Source organism: Lipotes vexillifer, unplaced genomic scaffold (assembly GCF_000442215.2).
Source record: "Lipotes vexillifer unplaced genomic scaffold, Lipotes_vexillifer_v1.1 scaffold14, whole genome shotgun sequence".
Lineage (NCBI taxonomy): Eukaryota > Metazoa > Chordata > Mammalia > Artiodactyla > Lipotidae > Lipotes > Lipotes vexillifer.
Window position 1 is genome coordinate 2,473,964 of NW_006775372.1, and position 17,877 is coordinate 2,491,840.

A 17,877-nucleotide genomic window follows, 5' to 3' on the forward strand; every position below is an offset into this window, starting at 1 on the left:
ATATATCGTATTTAAAAACATAAAACTCTGGACTGAGTCCTGCTGTTCCTATGTTGATTACTTTGAGCAAAAAGGTAGATGATCTGCAAGGGCCAGTGTAGATCAGTGTGGGCTGACCGTGGGCGATGTGGTAGTTACAACTCTGAGTGCTGCACCGTTTGGGAAGTCATTCGATAAAACAGTATGTAGAGGAGATTCTGTTGTGCCTAATTGCTGCAGCTCCTTTGATTTACATGGGGAAACTCCTGTCCAACGTTACGGAAAAGGCAAAGAGAGTGAAATCTCTGGAAGTCTCATGGCGTGGCTTATTCTCACCTTTTAGAAGGGAGCTAAATCCCACTATTTTGCAGAATGGAGCAAGAAATGCAGGCAAACCTGAAACTATGGCAGCAGATGATCTGAAAAGAGCTGAGCCTTCACCTGTTTTTTGACGTCACAATGTGGTTTTAACTTCTTGAGTGGGAAAGAAAGTTTTGGGAGGAAGCAACTGTTGGCTAAGGATTAAGTAATGAATCCAGATGGAAGCCTCCGTCCAATTATCACCATCTTTATTGTCCAAGTGGTGTGTGTCCTTTACAATCACGGGTTAGATATCAAACCAGCTACAGTTAGGAGTTGGGTGAGTACTATGAATAGAGGGAAAATGAAAGAGGGAGACACATAAATCGCAGTTGGGAGGTCAGGTAGTTAAAACACAACAAATGTTTATACCTGAGATATTTAAGTTAATCATTAGAGCACCAAAGCTTTTGAAGCTTCTCTGTCCCGGTTAAAAGAGGTTTACCTTTACCGTGTCATTTTAGACGCCAACACAACCGTCGAGAAAGGACAGAAGCAATTTTAGACCTTGCAACAGTTTTGAGAAATAAACTAGAGCCAAATGTGTTAATGGTCTTGAAGGGCATACACATTTGGTACACTGACAGGCAACGTGCCCTTTACACTTGGGTATCTACCTTGTTGCTGGAGCCAGTTTTCTGCTCTTTTGCATCATTCCGTGTCCCTTGCTTGGGTCAGTTAATCCTCTAAATTAAATCCCCTTCTAGCTGCAGGACCACTGTGGTACCTGGCATCAAGCCCCCATCTGCTAGTCTAACCTTGGTTTTGCAGAAACAATGCAGTAACCAGATTCCTGTTTGTCCTTCTCTTGTGACATGCTGCCTGCCTTTTCTGGTTGTGGTCACCAGATCCATGGTCTGTGAGCTCACTGTCCTTTCTGGAACCCTAAACTTCCAGAAGCTGGAAATCTCCCAGACCTTGCTTTGAGGATGAGCCGCCCAGTGAGCATCTTCCCAATGTCTGTCTCCATGGTAAGGGCTTGGGGGTAATCGGAAGGGAAGGAACAGCGGACTTCTCGGAAAGGTGCATTTGTGGAGCTCGCGTGCCTTTGGTTTTGAATTTGTTTTCCTGGAGCGATCTTGGAGGCCACCTTGGTGGTGGTGCTGGTACCGGTGTGGGTTCCAAGCTGAATTCTCTGAGGCACTGCTGTCAGCTTACAGAGCTGCCTGCCTGCCCCCTGTCCTGCTGCATCTCCTCGTCTGGTTTGCGTGGGTCTAGTGACCCATGAGACCCGAGTGCCTCTCCATCAAGTCCTATTGCTTGGTGCAATAATATGAGTCACTGTGGTGCACCAGACCCGTAGCACACCTCATGCCCTTGAACTCTACAACAACTGTATCAGATGTGAAGTGTTATTCCCACTTTACGTAAGAAGAAACTCAGAGTCAGGAGTTTAAAAACCTGGTGCAGGTTGCATACCTATGGAGTGGCAGAGTCTGATCGTACCCTCAAGATTGACCTATTCCAAAGCCTGCGTTTTCAAACTGAGGCCGATCTACCGTCCTTCTGGGTGACTTCTCTTGGCTTTTCTTTTACACCTGGCTGGCTCTCTTCTTATCAGTGGATGTGTCTTCCCTTTGTTGGATTGGGGTTTTGAGCAGCTCACCTTTAACAACTGGGCAGGTTTAATTTCTAATTGTTTTCCAATCTGGTGTCACCTGTCCCATCCCTGATACTCACACCATGCCTGGCAGGGTCCTGAGATATAAAGCAATAATCTCTATTTCAATACCCAGAGGAGAGCAGGGTTCCAAAGTCCATTTTGACCTAGATTTTCACTTAAGTCTTTTGTGGCCCCTGCAAGACAAATGCACACCTTTGTCATTTTCCAGCTCTGCAATATTCCTGTCACATATGTGGAAGCACCTATTAACCATTTTTCTTATTTCCCGTAAGTAACTCTTTAAGAGTCAAACACATTAGGCGAACCTTCCCAGTTTCATAAGGGTTTCATTGAAGACAGTCAGACTCCTACTCTTTAATACCATATGGTTTTGCAAGTTGTATCATCACTGAAGGTAAATAAAGACCGCCCCAAATATTAAGCAACATTATATATTGTCATGGTGATGTTTATTACATTAGGAAAGTTCCAGCAATCCCTTTATAAGTGGTTGTTCAGAACTCAGAACACATTTTCTCATATAAATTATGTTATAAACCCTAGAAAAATTCCTGGGGTAGCACACTGAAAAACTACTAAATCCACATGTAGCTGTGCTTAGTGGTATAAGAAGAGTTTGTTTCATCCAGTTCCATTGGGTAAGCCATGTGTTCTATATATGAACATTGTTTTGAATAAATGGTTCCTGCACTTTAAGTGAAAAAATTGTCATCTTTTAAACCACTTTGGGTATGATACTCTCCGCTAAAATATATTAAATTCTTCCATCCCCTCTAAATCAGGGTGTTTCAAATGTGTTATACTCAGGCCCTCACCTTTGGAGATAAGAAAGGTACTGGCTTGTCGAAAAAAAATAGTGTCACAAGCTCTTTGTCTAAGCTCTCTGAATTTGTTCTCATAGTGAAGTGAAGATATGCTAATCTGTCAGTGGAAAAGTGGTCAGATACAGTATTCTAATGACTTACCAGGAACAGAACCATATTTCCTCCTTTCTCAAATGAGTGATTTAAAATATTGTTGGTGAATAAGGACTGTTTCAACTTAATGCTGTAGTCCGACCACATCCCATGTTGTAACCTGGTTGAGTCATACCTATTAGCATGGTGATAAAGCAGAATACTAATCTGGGTAAGTTTTGAGAATGATTTTGCTGTACTCTGATCTCAAGAGATGTTCAAGTGCAAAACAGAGGGGTTTATTGCATTTGCTAAATTAATGCACCGCTCCCCAGCCCAGAAAAAAGCTTGTTACTTTTAAGAACATTAAAATTGCATTGCCATTAGTCATTCCAACTCTGTATTCCAACATGGTCAGACCAGGTGAATTTTCAAATGATTTACCTTTTATTTCATCTCCCATCTTTGCGTCACGCAGTGTCTTGAGGTAGGGCTTTCCCACAACAATCATCATCTTGCAGTTACTGTGAGTACAGCTATGGGACTGGTACTATGATCCACAGCCAAGAAGCCTTATTGATTATTTCTGGAAGTGTCAGTTTCATTTTTTTTAACATCAGCATCTTTTTTTTGCCTGTACTGAACTGGGAACTAGACATAAGACCTGGAAAGACAGAAAAATTTGCTTCAGAAGAGTTCTTGGGCAGGGGATTTGCTGTGGTCAAACTCAGTAATATATTGTATAGAGAACTCTCTACTTTGTCAAGTGTCTAAATATCCTCAGTGGAAAATAACACATACACAGACACACACACACACACACAGTTTGGCTGCATCTACAGCTATATGACTATAACAAACTGCCCTCTATTTTTTGAGTTCAGTGAATACGAACTGCTAGGTCTGCAGATGTGCACAACAAAACCTTCCAAGTAAACAGGTCAGTGTTAACAGGTATCTGAATATGCAAATTAAATGTTAATTTTTCTCTAGAAATACTAAGGTATATATAAATTATACAGTCTTGCTTTAAAATTTATCTTATTAAACTGTGTATTTTGATTTTTTAATTGAGAAATATTATCTTTAATGTGATTTTTGGATTGAGAAGTAATCATAATGAAAACTGATAACAAATAGAGGCAACAGTGCCCTTATGTGAAATGTTGATCAAGTCAGATCGGCACCTCTTTTTTTTTTTAAATTTATTTATTTTACGTATTTTATTTTTGGCTGCATTGGGTCTTCGTTGCTGTGTAGGCTCTCTCTAGTTGCGGCGAGCAGGGGCTACTCTTCATTGCGGTGCACGGGCTTCTCATTGCCGTGGCTTCTCTTGTTGCAGAGCACGGGCTCTAGGAGCACGGGCTCTAGGAGCACGGGCTTCAGCAGTTGTGGCTCTCGGGCCCTAGAGTGCAGTCTCAATAGTTGTGGCACGCGGCCTTAGTTGCTCTGCAGCATGTGGGACCAGCGCTCGAACCCGTGTCCCCTGCATTGGCAGGCGGATTCTTAACCACTGTGCCACCAGGGAAGCCCAGATCAGCACCTCTTGATGAATGATGATCCCACCTTAAAAAATGGAATTCAGTATATCTGAAATGTCTTTCACTGCTGAGAGGGTAGAAGGATGAAATGACAGGCATACGCAAATGTATTTTGAAAATAAAAGCTGGAAAAATAAATTTTACAATGTTTTATAGTTACCTCTGTTTTTGTCAGCCTGCTGCAAACTAAAGATGGTAAGTTTAAATGCACACATGGAAGAGTCATAAGCAGTGAGGTCAACAATTACTTGTTGAGCCCTGTGCTACTTACGACACTGTGAGGGACTGTAAAATGTAGGGGTAAATAGAGTAATTTAAAACATGAAGACCCCACAAGTCGGTACTTAAATAAGAATCTCAAAACCTTGGGAGCAGCACGTAGTGCTTGGTAGTGTGGCAGGGCTAAAGAGGGTGTGAGGCCATGGTAATGGCTCTGGGAATTCAGAGGGGAAGTTGGCTGAGGCTGGCGGACGGTGAGGGCTCTCCTGGGAAGATGACTTTGACTTCGGCCTTGAGGGGTGGGTACGGTCTGTGCATTCAGGGCAGGGTGGGCAGCCCCCTGCAGGAGGGGAGTCGTGAGCAACACCAGGTCGGCAGGTGCAAGGCCTGCCGAGGGCGTCCCCTGCCAGCGCAGGTGGCAGGTGCGTCGTCACCACCTGGGCCTTAGAGGGGACGTGCGCTCACGGAGGAGATGCCGGTCACTGGGACGGGCGTCCGTGCTTTACCACCTTATGTGATATAATTCCCACCGAAACCCTGAGACTCCGATGTATCATTTGCTCTTTACAAATTTGGACGTTGAGGGAAAAGCTAACAAACATGTTCAACAGCACACAGTTTACAAAACTAACAAACATGTTCAACAGCACACGGGGATTCGAAGGGGCTCTCATCTCTGCAAATCTGCACCGTTTCCACAACACTGCTGTGGCTACATGGCTTCCTCGGGCACACAGATGGTTACATGTCAGCATCCATCTAGAACTTGGTCTTCTGCCTTGCATTCCGACACCTCTCTGTTACACTCTCTTCGTGCAGGACTTCTCACTTGGCTGAGAACTTTCTCAGATCTCGGCCTCATTTTACAAAATAAAAAATCTTCTAGGGAGTTGGATCAGATAAATGTACCCGGGAGAGAGAGGGAGAGAAAGAATCTAACTGAATCAGGGCTGCCAAGTGCCTAGCTGCTGGTAGAGTTTGGCGTTTTAACCCAGATCTTCTGACGCTAAAGCCCTAGCTCATACTACGGTAATTGATTTATTTTGAAATCAATGATCTTATGTCGCTTTATTTGGAATCTTAATTTGTGCACGCTCCCTTTGATAAAATCAAGAAACTGTCAGCTAAAACGGACAGACCAGGAGAAATGTATAAAGATAGACCAAAGTCACTTTAAACATAGCCATTGAAATAGTCTACAGTAGAGTGTAGGATCTACTAATAAAAACACGCAGAACAGGTTCACGAGTGGGCGAGGAAGGCTACTGTACGGTAGACAGAGAATGAGACAGACTCAGCATTTCTCCGCTATGACAAGCATAATTTGTAGTTACGTGGTACCAGAACATATTTATTCCAATGTCCAAAAAGTTTTATTTTTCACAGACATCAAACATGCCCTTTTTCTTTACATGTGAATTTTTTTTTTTTAAGGCATTCCATCCTATGATTTGGGCAGGTGGGTGTGTGTGGGGGGGTGAAACTTCTTTGTCCTTTAAGAACTGACCCTGCAGAAATCCTTCTATTCCCCATCTGTTTCTTCTGGGGATTCTTAAATTTTTGCCTCACATTCTTCTGACAATCATTTGTGTCTCTGTGAATCTCAAATTCATCCTAGGTACCTGTGCTTTCTGAAAATTGCAGTCAGGTCTGAGACGCCAGGATGTTACTTAACAAAACAGGACCCAGTTTAATAACTTCATCTATTTTCTGTTTCTCTTTTCAGAGTTAGTTTGGGGCTTTCCCCGTCATTCCTTATCTGGTCAGCATTTACCAGAAATAAAAATACGTATTTCGATTGTTGATTCTCCGTAAAAATAGATTATTTAAGTCCAAACCTGAGACTCTGAAGGAAGAATGTGTATTAATAAGTTGAATAGATGGGTTTAAATTTCTCAGTGATCCTAAAATGTAAATGTTTAATGCCTTCCTCGTCTTGTTCCGGGCTGCCTGAATCTCTGTGAACCCCTAAGAGAGTAGGCACGTACGTATATATCAACAGGGAGATTGAAAATAGTGGGCAGTGTTCGGCATGGGGGGTTCCCTTGCATTTCCAAAGGCTTTCCGCCTAAAGGTATTATTATTGTACCCAAATTTAATTTTCCCTCAAGATCAGCGGTTAGGAACATTTTTATCTACCATTCTTTCTGAATTAGGGGTACTGGCATATACCATTTCCTTTTGGATCAGTTTCTTTTAAGATATTATTATTCATTGTGCCTTGGTTAAACAATTCTAGATGGACCATGAGATTGAAATTGTACTTATTAAAACATTGACTGAAAAACACTTTTAACCCATGAATAAACCCATGAATAAAATTTAATTCAGTTCACAACGGTCATGCTGACTTCGCCTGGGATTTTAAATGGTTTTAATTTGACATGGCATACCATATTTCATCTGCTATATGTCAATGTCCTGTTCACAATAACTTAAGACAGTAAGCAGCGTTCTAATACATGATGCTAAAGCTGTTTTTTTTTTTTCATTTTGTATAAGGACTTTCTCTTCATAGATGCCTGTTCTAAACTGACAAAAAGTCCAAGTTTTTTTTTTTTTTTTCTTTCATTGATGTTTGTTCTGCAGGTCGTTGTGAGTTTGGTGTCCTCCTGAGAGGAGACGAGCTCAGGGTCTTTCTACTCTGCCATCTTCGATGCTCTCCCCAAGTTTTCATCAGTGGGATTAAGGTGATGTGTGACTTTCCAACTAGAGCAAAACCTTTGAGAAGAAATAACCTACTACCTTAAAGCAGATAATATTCTTTCTAAGGAGAAGGAAGAACTTTTTACTATTAAAATTCTAAAAAAATACTAAATTTTCCTTGCAAAAAAGCTGTCATATCTTTAGCCTCTAAGATTGCTTGTTAAAGAAAAGAAAATACTCTGAAAAAGTAACTGTTCACTGATATCAAATTATCCTTTGAGTCTGTTTTTCAACTTGATTTCAAGGAAGGGTTTGAAAGGAAGTTACCTTACATTAGATGCTTTGAACACACAAAGTGCAGGCATAATTCATATGAGAGAAATAAGCATATATTTGCATTGTATCAGGTTGATTTTCATACACGATACCATACATTAAAACATTTAAGAAATGTATACAATTTCCTTTTAAAGTCTGATACATTAAACTTTGAAGTTTCATTGTTTCAATATCTAAACAATTACAGGTGTATGAAAATTATTCTTCATTTTCTTACGTTCACATTATCTTAGTGGGTCCCTCCTATACACTGGGTGTCAGCATATGGCAGCCCCTGGCCAAATGCAGTCCACTGCCTGTTTTACTGACACACATCCAAGGTCATTCATGTACATATTGTCTATAATTGCTTTTTGCTGCAGTGGCAGAGTTGGAGAGCTGCCCATGTGGCCTGAAAAGACAAACTTATTTACTGTCTCACCATTTACTGAGAATGTGTTGCAGATCCCTGGTATGTATCAATTTACATCATTTTTATAGGACCTTTAGCACACACAGGAAACGTATGAGAAGCACAGCTGATGAATTCAGTTTAGGACTGCGCTAATGGGGGTGCTATAACTTTGTTTTGAGCTCTGCTAAAGAAAGTACAAAAAGTATATTCATGCAACCATGAATGAGAAGACTAAACTAAAGACATTTTTACACAATATATATCAATGTCCATTTCACAGTGATTTGATTTTAGACAGTGACAGTGTTTTAGTGTATAGGGCTAAAGCCGTTTTTTAAAAATCATTTTATAGCATCTAAAATTTTATTATACTTAGCATTTAGATGTGCCAGCCAAAAAACGATTGTATTTAAAACAGTTTTAAAGATAGAACGGATCATAGACACAATCTGACCCTTCTTTGAAGAGAGGAAAACATGGTAGAGAAATTAAATATTTTTCCTCACAATCACACTGTGATTAAATAACAGAACTAAATTTACATTCTGTGTCAACTACTATTCCTCTTCTTTGCCTGTGAACCAACTTGAACATATTCTTGGAAGAAATATGAAAGCAGTTCAGAATTGATCCAAAAGTCATTGAATCTAATCTGGGGGCTTGCAGACAAATTTCTGGTATTTAGCTGGTTTTCTGCCACATTGTTTCTTCTTATTTTTTTTTTTGTCTTCATTTTAGATTTCATTTAATCTAAAAATTAATGAACCACACCCTGCATTGTCAAGATGGCTAACTTTACACAAGACTCAGTATGAGGTCTCAGTGCAGTACCTTTGTCTGTGTTTACAGTTGCCTTGGTGCCAAGTGGTACCTCCTGCCTTTGTCGAGTAGTGAGAGAAGAGAGATGGGCTAAGTACATAAATGCTGCATTTTTCCTAGTGAATACCACAGGACCTCAGTGCAGGTTGTTTGAGTGAACTTTGTTCTTCTGAGAAGAGAGAAGCATGCCTGGGTGGTGAGTCTGGGGGGCATTGCAGTTAAGTACATCACTCTGCAGTTGGCCGTGCCTCACACATGGCGGCCAGATCCACAAGTATGTTCTAAGCAGCCATTCGGTTTCAGCAGCGCAGAAGCTTCGATCACATTAAATGAATAATTATTTGGATTTTATGGGTTTTGTTTGCTTTACTTTGTAAATTTCATTTGGTTTCATTATTGTGCAATGCTAGAGATTAAGGAGTTTGTAATCAGTTTATGTTTGCATATATTTACGTAACGTGAAGATGATCCTTTTAGTCAATGCTGGAGATGGAGGAGAAATTTGTTTTCACTGCTATGATTTTTCTTTATTAAGACTCTTTAGAACAGTCTTAGGTTCACAGCAAAATGGAGGGGAAGGCACAGAGAGTTCCCATACACCCCCTGCTCCCACACATGCACAGCCTCCCCCATTGTCCACACCCCCTTCCAGAGGGTACATTTGTTACAGCTGATGAACCTATACTGACACATCATCACCCAAAGTCCATAGTTTACATTAGGGCTCACTGCTGGTGTTGGACCTTCTATGGGTTTTCGTAAATGTATAATGACACGTTTCTATCATTGTAGCATTATGCAGAGTATTTTCACTTCCCTGAAAATCCCCTGTGCTCCACCTGTACACCCCTCCCTCATCCCCAACCCTTGGCAACCACTGCTCTTTTTACCATGTCCATGGACTTGCCTTTTCCAGGATGTTATAGTTGGAATCATGCAGTACCTAGCCTTCTCAGGTTGGCATCTTTCACTTAGTCGTACGCATTTAAGATTCCTCTGCATCTTTCCATGGCTTTTTAACATAGTTCATTTCTTTTTAACCCTGGTTCATATTCAGCTGTGCTGCTGTATCACAGTTTATGTGTACTTTCAGACACTGAAGATATCTTGGTCACTTTTTTTTTTCCACTTAAATTTTTTTTAAATTAACATAACATGTACATACCGTAAGGTTTGCCATTGTAACCATTTTGAAGTGTCCATTCGGTGGCATTAGGTACATTCACATTGTGAGCAACCATCACCAGCGTCCGTGTCCAGAGCTGTTTCATCTTGCAGAACTGGAACTCTGTCCCCGTTAAGCACCAGCTCCCGTGCTTTCCTCCCTCCAGCCCCTGGTGACCAGCACTCTCTCTTCTGCCTCGTGTGTTTGACGACTCTAGGGACCCCATATGAGTGCAGTCATGCACTATTCATGCTTTTGCGACTGGCTTTTTGCACTTAGCCTAATGACCATTTGGAGAGCGTCTGTGCCATGTGCAAGTGTGAGAACGTCTGTAGCCCCTGAAGCCCTTTCACCTGGTTTCTCCTCCCCTGCCTCTTGTCAGACACTCACAGAAAGAGGTGATCGCCAGAGACAGAGGGTTGCACCTGTGGCAGACAGAGAGGCATTTTAGTTTCCCAGTGATCTGTGTGGAGACAGTTGGTGAGGCAGCCTCCCCTGCCATTTTATTACCTTAGCATGAGAGGCATGGCTGCCGAAACCTAACTGCCAGCCGGGTGGGCTCTCAGGAGGTCAGCTTCCACAGGAGATGAGCAACGCTGCTGAGAGCCTCTGTTGTGGCAGCCCTGGCGGGCTTGGCACCAGACTGTCGGTTGCAGGTGGACTGTTGACTGCCGATGCCCAGGCTGAGTACTGCAAAGGGGTGTAGTGCTGACAGAGAGCACTGAATGCTTCCAGAGGGTGTCCTTTCTGGGTTGTTCTGGACACACGTGTCCGCTGACCCTGTGTGACACATGATCACAGTGATGGCCACGCAGCAATGATGGCTTACATTCTCTAGCAGAAGGGATCCACGTGGATTCCTTCCCCCACCACAGATGCACACTCCTCTCCTGAGACTACAGCAAGGCCTATCTCAGCCATACTTCTGAAGTGATGGCAGGAATGGCCGGAACCATCTGGGGCTCTTTCCACCGACAGTAATGAACAGACACAATAGAAGCCAGGTCAAAATTAACAAGATATCTTTGTAAAGACCAGCTTTTCTGGTTTCTGGAATGTTTAGCATCCTTCCTGACTCTTACTACAGGAGGGTAAAAGCTAAGTAGCTATAACTAAGAGATAGCACAGGACAGCCAGTCCAAAAGACAGACATGCATTTCTCTCCCACCCAGAGCGTGAAGGCAGATCTGGCTCCAAATGGTCACCCAAGGCCCCAGGAGGGCAGGAGACCCTTACATCATCACGTGATTCCCAGTGCTATTCTAGGGGTCGCAGATTTTAGCCAGCAAGAAGGCAAAGGGAGAGAGGCCAGCAGGAGCACCCGTAAGGACCCAGAAGTGTTACGTAGCAGTTCTGTTCACATTCCCACTTTTGAGAACTAGGTACAGACCACATCTGTACTTGGAGAGCAGGAATAAAGTATACTCTGGTCGTAACCATAGGATAACAACAGCAAAAAAAGGCTAGGGGGGTTGGTTAGGGACACATTCAGAAGTCGGCCAAAGTCCAATCTTTTATGCCCTGAAATATATGCACATTGCTTGTTTTCCATCCGTAGGAACCCACTGTAAGGGAGGACAACCCCAAGTCGCATGCAGTGAGAGCATCCAGCTCTTGAGAGAGGTGTAGTTTGCTTCTGCAGGTCCATACGAGACTTCTCATCACCCACTTTTCTTTTTTTATGTGAGTATTTAATTTATTTATGTATGTATTTTTGGCTGTGTTGGATCTTCGTTTCTGTGCGAGGGCTTTCTCTAGTTGTGGCAAGCGGGGGCCACTCTCCATCGCGGTGCGCGGGCCTCTCACTATTGGGGCCTCTCTTGTTGCGGAGCACAGGCTCCAGACGCGCAGGCTCAGTAGTTGTGGCTCGTGGGCCTAGTTGCTCCGCGGCATGTGGGATCCTCCCAGACCAGGGCTTGAACCCGCGTCCCCTGCATTAGCAGGCAGATTCTCAACCGCTGCGCCACCAGGGAAGCCCCATCATCACCCACTTTTTGATTTAAAAAGTAAAAGCCAAGTTCCCTGCCCTCTTCCATATAAAATGGCATCGCACTAACACGGTACATATGATGATCTATCATCAGAAAAGGGGAGAATGAGAAGCAGATACAGTGAAGACATAACTAGCGATCATGAAATCTTACTGGACGGCAGTGCGTCTGGTGGTGGCTTCGCTGCTTGGGTCTCTGGGAGGCATATCCTTGTTTATCACTCTCCTTGGCTACGTATAAGATGGACATCACGACCTGCCTGGGTTACTGTAGATCTGTAGAAACTCCTCTTTTTGATATTTGTATGAGAGCTTTTGAAGGTATTCCTCTCTGTAGGCAAGGCTTGTAGTTTAATTAAGAATTTAAATTCCTCAAAAAATGTCATAGGTTTCCAATTTATTTACTGCCCAGGAGGCTCATGAATCTGTCGTCATTCCCAGAATCCTTTTCTGGAAAAAGGTCTTGAGTCTGCCTTGCATATTTGACTTCTTAGTTTACCCAAGACTTTCTCTCTCGTCTTAACTCTGCCTACCATGAGATCACTTAATACATTAGACAACATTGTGAATCAGATCATTGTCTTAGGGCTTGATCTCTTGTTTTTGTTGTTGTTGTTGTTTTTTTAAATGACTAAATATGGCCTTTGAGAAAGGCATTGCTCAGCATTGGTAATTCCTGTGATGGAGGACAGAAACAGTTTCTTTTTCTTAATGACCCCAATTTCTCACCCCACTGTTTCCTTACATCTCTGCCTGCAAATTGGCCAATTATTGCCTAAGTTAATTTCCTTTTTGTAATGCCTTAGTAAAAACAATTAGGGTCAGCAAACATAAGAACTTTCTTTTTCCATTCATGTCCTGCAAAAATCACATACTCCACCTTTTAATTTACCATATGTGACACATTTACCAAATATTTTCAAGGTTTGTTCAAGGTCATCAGCTTTCTATTCTAAAATATGAGTTTCCTTGCTACCAAAGCAATAAGCCAATGCCATTTTTTTGTTATTGTTGTTATCTAGTGGCGTACTTGCCATACCAATATCCATATGGGATAGTTTTACTAATTTGTCTTAGAGTCGCATGCTGTATGCTCAGTAGACACTATGGAATCTAAGCATTTTAAAGAAAATTATTATGTGGGACTGGACTAGTAGTTGAAAAAAAGTTGGGGAAATCTTGCCGCTCCCATCAAATGCTGTTGACTTAAATTTAGTAAGTAGCTGGATCTGTTTATATTTGAAATATCCTGCCAGGGCTGCTTTTAAAGTTTGTTGAAAGAAGCCATTGCTTTTGGGCAAAGAATCAGAAGCCAGTGGTAAATCAGAAATGGAATGGAGGGTATAAGAGCTAGTTCCAAATGGTCAGCAACAGTGCTACCCAGATTGTAAAAGTTGTTAAAATGATGGCCAGACTAAACCATTCCATTTGAGGAAAGGTTTAGTTGATGTATAAAGGCATGGGCACAATTTTTTTGGTATTGAGGAACATATCCATACAATTTCTTTTTACAAATACCCTGTTCCCACTGAACTGTACTGAGATTCTTGGATTACTTTGGGGAAAGCAGATAGTTCCTCTATAAATGACTGTGGGAGGAAGAGCCCTGCGTGAGTTTCAGATTTGTTAAATCTTTCCTATTGAGATGCTACGAAAGATTTTTCACTTCTGGCTGCTGAAATGGAAAGTAATAGTGGACAGATAGTTTCCAATATGAATTTAAATTAATTTTAAAGATGAGTCATAAAAGGAATTTATCATCATCATATTACTCTGTGGTAACTGGCATTATTCAAAAACAGGAAAATATTTTCTAAATGAAAAATGCATCTCTTCAGAGTTTTTCCAAAGGCAATAATTTATTCATACTGTAAGAAAGGGTACTGCTTTCCTTCTTTTTAAATTCCACTATTGGGCTGATATTTATTTTTCCTTTTCCACGTGGAAAGTTCTTAAGAACTGACCCTAATATTTATTTCAAAGGTCACTGTGGCAGCTGTCCAGCCAGTTTGCCTAGTCTTCTTTCTTGTATGTTCCCAGTGACTCTGTGATACAAATTTATAGGTTATTTAGTTTGTTTTGGACACAGTTTTATAACAACAGGAAGCACAAGCTTATTTTTAAGGATGATTTTTGATTTGGGGAATTTTCCATTCTATCTTGACATTTTGACATGGACTTTAATAATTTACATGTGTAAATAGTTAGAAAAAAAAAAATACAGTTTATTTTTGGCTACCTAGAATAACTCCGGGCACAAAGGAGGTGTTGAAGGTAGACTGTAGTTTCCTTTCTGTGCTCTCTGTCTCTTTGCATTTCCACCAAGAAGAACATCTTCTAGCGCAGGACTCGTGATCTCTCTGCCCCTCACTCCGTCTTCCCATAGGGGAAAGAAATCATGTACCTCCTGTGACTCTGGCACGAGGCTTAGGGGTGAATACCTCTGCTTCTCCCCTCCGCACTCCTTTTCTGGGAGGCGGCCTGGCCAGTGGGCGAGAGCACGTGTTCTGGTCTGAGCCTGTGTGGTCTCAGGTCCACATATGATATAAGGGCTGGGGGTGAGGCTGCGATCGCTGGGCACCGTCCTTCCGTCGGGGGGAAAATGAAATCTTCTGGGCAGTCGGTTGTAGCCCATTACTGATAAACATCAAATACGTATCTTCTAATCTGGCTCTTATCACTGATAAAGGCGGCAGTCCGCCATCCACCTGCCCGCCTACCTTGCAGAAGAAAAAGTGAAATGATCTGAGAAAGCCCAAATACTAAGCTCTGGCCCTTGGTTGGGAGCCTTGAGACATGGTTTAGAACTTGGGAACCACTTTTGTAGGCAGTTACTAAAGCTTCAACTAGGGGTTGGGCTCAAAGCTTCCCGGCCTTGGGATTACCAAGTGGCCTTGCTAGAGTTTGAATTTTCCCTTTGGTGAGTCATGCCAGTTTTGGCCATTACTGACAACAGAACAGAAAATGTTTTCATAGTGATAGGTTACCTTAAGCAAAAACCAGCCCCAGGAAGGACACTGGCTGAGCATACTTGTGTGGGCCTGAGCAAACTATGGGCCTTAGGGTATAAGGAGAGGTGGCTTGAGCTCCATTCACACAGGCCCTGGACATGTGAAGACCCTCATTGCTACTGCACTGCTAAGACTGCTAAGGCATCCTAAAACAGGAAAGGACTCGTCCTAGGAAAATATGTTCTCATTTTCATACTGTTGATTTTTCAGATACTATGGAGGCAGGAACTGGCAATCATCTGCCTTTGTTTTTAATAAGGCGTTTCATAGCCAGAGCTTCATGGAATCATGCCAGGATTTTAAGTTGCACCTAAGCTCCGTGCATGTGGGCAAGCACGAGTGTGTGAAGTTCCAGCTTTTCAAAAACCACGAGTACCGTGCTGATACTGGCAGAAGGAAAACACGGCCGCGGACAATTCTGTGGGATTGAAAGTTGTTCTCAGCCTCAGCCACCTGAGGAAGGCGTGGAGGGTGGAGCTCTGGGATTCATGTCTTCAGGTTATTAAGAGTCTCTTAGCATCACGTGGACTAGGTTGTCTTTGGGTTTGAATGTTGTTTAAGCTCATGAAATGGCCCTAGGTGTCAGAACTCAAAGGGATACGATTTAAATTTCTGGGACTGTGTGAAATTTAGGAAGATGTCTAGGAAATTCCTTTTGTACGTGCTGCAAGAATGGAAGAGATTTCCACAGGCTGGCTTCTGTCTGTTTCCCACCTTGGGTCTCCTACACTGCAGGTACACATGCAGTGCTGGCACCCAAAGAACATTTTCATATAGAAAGAAGCCTGCTGGTCTGGTTCCTTTGTCGTGTCACCAAGAGCATCAGCACAGCAGGTGGTGGGCGCCTTTCCCACACTAGGCTGTTGCAGTAGGCAGAATAGCGGCCCCCAAAGATGTCCCTGTCCCAACGCCCAGAATATGTGACTGTGTTTCCCTACACCGTAAAGGGGACTTGGCAGATGTAATTAAGAACCTTGAGATGGGCAGATGATCCTGGCTCTTCAGAGGGGGAGCCAATGTCATCATGAGGGTTCTTGTAGGAGGGAGCTGGAGGGTCAGAGTCAGAGCAGGAGACGTGAGGAGGTTATCAGAGGTTGCAATGATGTGGGGCTTGGAGCCCATGAATCCAGGAGCCTCTAGGACTGGAAAATGCGAGGAGATGCAGTCTCCCCTAGAGCCTCCGAAGGGGTGCAGCCCTGCTGACCCACTTAGGATTTCCGACCTCCAGATCTATTCAGATGATGACTTTGTGTTGCTTTGAGTCACTGCATTTGTGATAATTTGTTACAGAGGAAGACGAAACCAGTAGAATTGACTAGCAGTAACTTAAACATAGAAAAAAATGCTGAGCTCTTTAAAAGTGTTCCACTAAAGTGAAACCAAAACGTTACCCCAACTCATCCATCCATAAATATGAGCCCCAGCATGCACTTGAACAGACCAACCCTGTCCCACACAAAGGGAAATGTGGGAGAGGAGTTGGGAGTAATGCTGTGTAGAGATCACAACTGACTGCAGAAGTGTGTTCCTTCTGTGTTCCTTCTGTCACAGTAACAAATGGCTCTGTGAACTGGACACATTATCAGGGCCAGGGTCCCAGTGAGCCACTCAAGTCCAAAGTCCAATCTGTCCTTATTGGATATTTTGTTCCTTGTGGATTTTCTTTTCTTGCATTAATTTACATTTAAAAAAAATAATGTATTAAAATATTATTTATCCTGATGTCTTACTTTTTGGGCCCTCCCTTCGATTCTGTGCCCAGAGTGCCTCATGCACCTGGCTATTGGCGTGGAGGCAGAGTTTCAGCCTCACTAGCCTCGCAGAAGTCGGCCTCGGCACCAGTGAGAGCCTGGGATAAAGGGACAGGCCTTGGGAGCGCGTAGGTTTGCAGGCCCAAGCAAGGGTCCGCGACTGCAGCTACTGGGACCAAAGATTGCACGGGCTGACTCCCCTGAAGGCAGCCTTGGTTCTAGAAACACGGGGCTCGGAGGAATCAGAGGGCCGGGGGGATGTCGGCAGGGAAGAGGGTAGTGACTGGCTTAGGCCCTTCCGTTACTCTGCAAGTTTTACAAGACGCAGCTCTCAAACGCTGCACCCTGAGAGAAGCACACTCTCAAGATTTTGAACGTGATGAGAAGATTTGGGGGTGCATCGGTCAGCGTATGAAAGACAACGGAGTGGCACTATTTCGTGCACGCACGTGTGTGTTCCTGAGTCTCACACAGCGTCCGCCCACGCACCGCCCGCGGGTCAGCTCCTTCCTGCCCAGCGAAACGCTGCCTGGGTGTCGCTCCTGGGGGAGCTGAGAGGCTCGGGTGCCGGGCCCTGTACAGCCCGGGGAAACAGACACCAGACCTGTCGTCTCCATCCCCAGCTTCTGCCTGGAGGCCACGTCGCCTCTGCCCTGAAAGCAGCCCCGTATCCCACCGGATGGGCGGGCTGGCCCAGCCTCTGCGCGCACAGGGGAGGTGCGGCCTGCACGCTTGGTGGGCCTGGGAGGAAGAAGTGGGTCTGCCTAGCCTTCTCCCCGCACCCCGCTCCTGTCTTGACTGCGGTAGCCTCCACCCGAGGGCGGGCGTCTGGCCTGCCCGTCCCCCCCACCCCCACCCCGCCCCGTCGCGCACAGGGCCACCCCCGCCCACGGAGGCTGGGGTGGAGGGCCACCTGCGGAGGCTGACTGCGAGGGTCCCTGCCCCTGCCTTTCCTACCTGGGTCCTTCAGGTCAGCTTTCATCAGGCACGGATTGCACATTTCTAATTCCAGTTGTCTGAGTTCTCGCTCTCGGTCGTTTCCGAATTCAGCCAAGAACAAACTGGTAGTAATTTTAGTAAGCCCTCTTAATCCCCTGTAGTGGATGATCCATAAATCTTTCCTGAATAAATCAGCAGTCTCTT